A 4383-nucleotide genomic window follows, 5' to 3' on the forward strand; every position below is an offset into this window, starting at 1 on the left:
AAAAAAAAAAAAAAAAAAAGACTGAGTCTCACACTGTGGCCCTGGGTAGAGTACTATGGCATAACTGTAGTTCACAGCAACCTCAAAGTCTTGGGCTTAAGCAATCCTCTTGCCTCCTTTTTCCTTTTTTCCTACTTTTTAGCAGAGATGGGGTCTTATTCTCGCTTAGGCTTGAACTCCTGAACACAAGCAGCCCTCCTGCCTCGACCCCCTGGAGCGCTAGGATTACAGGTGTGAGCCACGCGCCTGGCTCTTTTTTTTTTTCCTGAGACAGAATCTCACTCTGTTGCTCAGGGCTGAGCATGGTTGCATCAGCCTAGCTTACAGCAACCTCAAACTCTTGAGCGCAAAGAGATCCTTATGCCTTAGCTTCCTGGGTAGCTGAGACTACAGATGCCCACCACAATGCCCAGCTATTTTTTCTATTTTAGTAGAGATGAGGTCTCACTCTTGCTCAGGCTGGTCTTGAACTCCCGAGCTCAAGCAATCCTCCCACTTTGGCCTCCCAAAGTGCTAGGATTACAGGCGCAAGCCACTATACCCAGCAGTTGCTATGTGTTTTTGTGTGTCATACAACAGCAGCTTTGATGGTCATCCCAGGAAAAGAGTTCCAAAATCACTTTGAAGGGTGGACTATGCCTAGTGTTGATCCATAGCTTCCTAAGGGGAGTACTTCAAAGGTGACCATAGTGATATTTAGCAATGAGGTATGTAGCACTTTTTCTAGGACGAGTTCATGAACTTAACTGTCAGAATTTGTATTTTCTTTCTCTTCTCTCCTTACTCATCCTTCTCTTCCCTTCTGTTCTTCTTTCTTAAAAATAACTTTTAATGAATCTTGTCTATTTTAAAGTGATACGTTTCCTAATTTGATAGTAATATAACCAGTCCAGCTTTCTTATACTTACTTTTTGCATGGCATAACTTTCTCTTCTATTTACTTTCAACCTACACTTAAAGTGGGTCTTTTGTGTGTGTGTGTGTGTGTGTGTGTGTGAAACAGAGTCTCACTATGTCACCCTTGATAGAGTGTCATGCCATCACAGCTCACAGCAACCTCAAACTCTTGGGCTTACGCAATTCTCTTGCCTCAGCCTCCCAAGTAGCTAAGACTACAGGCGCCCGCCACAGTGCCCCACTGCAACTTTGTTGCAGTTGTCATTGTTGTTTAGCTGGCCTGGGCTATGTTCGAACCTGCCAGCTCTGATGCATGTGGCCCGTGCTGTAACCACTGTACTATGGGCACCGAGCCAAAATGGGTCTCTTTATACGTACTATAGGTTTTGGTTTTGTCCATGTGGGAATACTACATATGAATTTTAACTGTAGTGTTCAGCACTAAGGTAATTATTGATATGGTTAGATTTAGGTCTACCATTTTATAACTTGATTCATATTTTTCTACTCTGTTTCTCCTTTTCTCTGCCATTTTTAGGCTGATTGAATTTGTTTTAGAATTCTATTTTAGTTAATTATTGTATTGGGGGCTTTTCTAAAGCATTTTCAAAAAGATTATAATAATGATTATTAGAGTATGCTTAAAATGACCACATGCATTTTGGACAAATTAAGAGGGGAAATAGTCTTTTATATTTACTTACATATTTATCATTTATGATGCCTTTAGTTTCTTCCTAAAGATCTATGTTATATCTGGTGTCATTTCTCTTCAGCCTGGGGGATTTCCTTTAGCATTTTATGTAATAAAAAAATCTATTTGTGACACATTTTCTCCTCTTTTTTAAAAAAATACCACATAACGTATCTTTATGACACCTTCATTCTCAAAGGATATTTTTACTAGCTGTAATATTCTAGGTTGGAAGAATATTTTTTTCTTTAAGTATTTTTTCCCCCTCTATCATCTGGTCTCCATAGTTTCCAATAAGAATTCAGTGGTAACAATTAAAATCATTATTTCCTTGTATCTAACGTGTTAGTTTTTCTTACTCTTTTTAATTTTTTCTCTTTCTCTTTACTTGTTAGCAGTTTGACTATAATGTGGGAGTAGTCTTTGTATTCATTTGCTGGGTGCTTAACTGAGATTCTTGAATCTGTGTATTTATGTCCTTCAAAATGTTTTGAGACATTTAAGATCATCATTTCTTCCAATATGTTTTCTGCCCCCATCCTCTCCCTCTCCCTCTCCCTCTGGTATTCCAATTACATGGACCTAGTCTTTGTGGTAGGACCTCTCAGGTAACTGCGTTCTTCAGACTGGATCATTCCTATTGACCTAGCATATTTTGCCATGTATAATGCACTCCTGTATATAATGCACACCCATATTTTCCCCCCGAACTTTCAGGAAAATGTCCCTCAAGAAAGTGGCCAGCTCTTGGCCTGGAGAGCCTCCTCTGGAGAAGGCTAACACTCCCTGGTAAACATGCAGCTCATACCACCCTCTCACACCCGCCTGCTCTTTGAATGCTGACCCTTCCCTTTTTCCCAGGAGCCTTTCCCTCCCCACCACATCAGGAGCCCAGGGCCAAGATGGCCACGTGTATTGCAGGGCAGGAAAAGCTTCTGAGGTCACTTGGCTCCATGGGCAACCAGGGAGGTTGCTGGGATCTGCATGGGGCTCCTGGTTCCCTCCAAGGCCCAGGCCTCAGGCCTTGGCTCTCACTCCATATGGCCATGGTCCACCTCATCAGCCTCACAGCCACCCCATCCCCTGATCTAGCCCACTCCCACTGGATACCAGATCCTCCCAGAGCAGAACCCTCTGTACCTGGTGGGCCCAAGCAGGAGGGTGCACCTGCTGGACTCCCTGGCTCCCAAGCTGTACTACTTATATATAATGTGCATCCTCAGTCTTCCCTCAAAAATTGGGGCAAACAGTGTCCATTATACATGGCAAAGTCTGGTACCTTCAAATTCACTGACTCTTCTCTCCAATAAGTTAGGCCTACAGTACATTTTTTATTTTCAGATACTACATTTTTTAGTTGTGTAACTTCTATTTGGTTCTTTTTCATAATTTCTACTTTTCTGCCAATATTTCCTTTATTTTGTCCATTATAAGTATATTTTCCTTTGTGTTCTTAAACATAGTTATAGTAGTTGTTTTAAGACCATTGTTTGAATGCCCAGCGTAGTGGCTCACGCCTATAATCTTTGCACTTTGGAAGGCTGAGACAGGTGGATCAAGACCAGCCTGGGCAAGAGTGAGATCCCCTCTCTACTAAAAACAGAAAAACTAGCCAGACATAGTGGCAGATGCCTATAGTCCCAGCTACTCAGGAGGCTGATGCAAGAGCATTGCTTGAGCCCCAGGAGTTTGAGGTTGCTGTGAGCTATGATACCATGGCACTGTACCCAGGGCAGCAGAGTGAAACTCTGTCTCAAAGAAAAAAAAGAAAAGATCCTTGTTTGCTAATTTCACATCTAAGTTACCTTAGGGTCATTCTCTATTGATTATCTTTTCTCTTGAATATAGATCATCTTTTCCTATTTATTATATGTCAAGTTGTATTAAATTGCATCTTGGACATTGCAAATGATAAGCGATAGAAAGTTTACATTTTGTTTGTGAGCTGTTGAGTGGTTAAAAATTTTTTTAAGTTTTTTTTAAGAAACTTTGGAATCTAGTATGGTCCTTCTTAAAGTTATGGGGGAGAGTTGTTTGTGTGTTTGTTTTTTATTTTAGGGTGCAGCAGAATTCCAGTGAAAACTGAAAAACCTGCTGGACAAATTCAAAAAGAGTTGTAATGTTCATTCTAATTTTTTTTTTTTTTTAAGCAAGCAATAGCTTTGGCTGAACCCAAACCACACATTCTATCTTCTGTGGTGGATGGCGGCTGAAGCTTCAGTTCACTTCTTTTAATCTTGGATGGGTTGCTTGGAACCCGCTCAGTGCGTGCATGGCTCAGGGGTCATCCAGAGATTTGGGCAGAGTTTACACACAGAATTTAGGTTTGCCCCTGTGTGAAAGCCACAGTTTTCAGCTGCCGTGGAAACTCTGTCTTTTGATTCTTAAATGAATAAGACTGGATTTTCGATCCAGGTTTAGTAACTCTACGCGGTACAGGTTAGCGTTTTCTCTCATGCAAAGAGCTGCTGAAACATGCAAATCACCCAGTGCCTTTTCCTTCTTTCAAATATCAATCCCCCTCCAGTTTCTGCCTTTTGCTGCTCTCCATTGCTTTTAGATAGTTGTTTATAATCTTTTGTTGGGAATTTATAATTTTCATCTGAGAACAGGATTGGTCTGATAGCAACTCAAACCACTCAGCCATTGGCAAAAGTCAAACAAATGTTACCTGCTTTTTCATTCTCTTGGTTATCAATCAAAGCTCATCTTTTGTGAACCTGGTTTTTATTGACTGAGTGCTGGGCCTTGTGTATGAAAAAATTATAGAGATAATTTGAGGCTCCGGATGA

At 41.0% G+C, this 4383-nt stretch overlaps 1 non-coding gene across 1 annotated transcript; it reads right to left on the bottom strand.

Annotated features, from left to right (window-relative positions):
- Positions 1-3654: 3654 nt before the first annotated feature.
- On the bottom strand, positions 3655-3716 carry LOC111723712. Its single transcript, XR_002772201.1, has one exon. It is a non-coding gene; the product is annotated as a U7 small nuclear RNA (small nuclear RNA).
- Between the last annotated feature and the right edge of the window lie 667 nt (positions 3717-4383).

This window comes from Otolemur garnettii, unplaced genomic scaffold (assembly GCF_000181295.1).
Source record: "Otolemur garnettii isolate 467f Iridium unplaced genomic scaffold, OtoGar3 scaffold00014, whole genome shotgun sequence".
In the NCBI taxonomy this organism is placed as follows: Eukaryota; Metazoa; Chordata; class Mammalia; order Primates; family Galagidae; genus Otolemur; species Otolemur garnettii.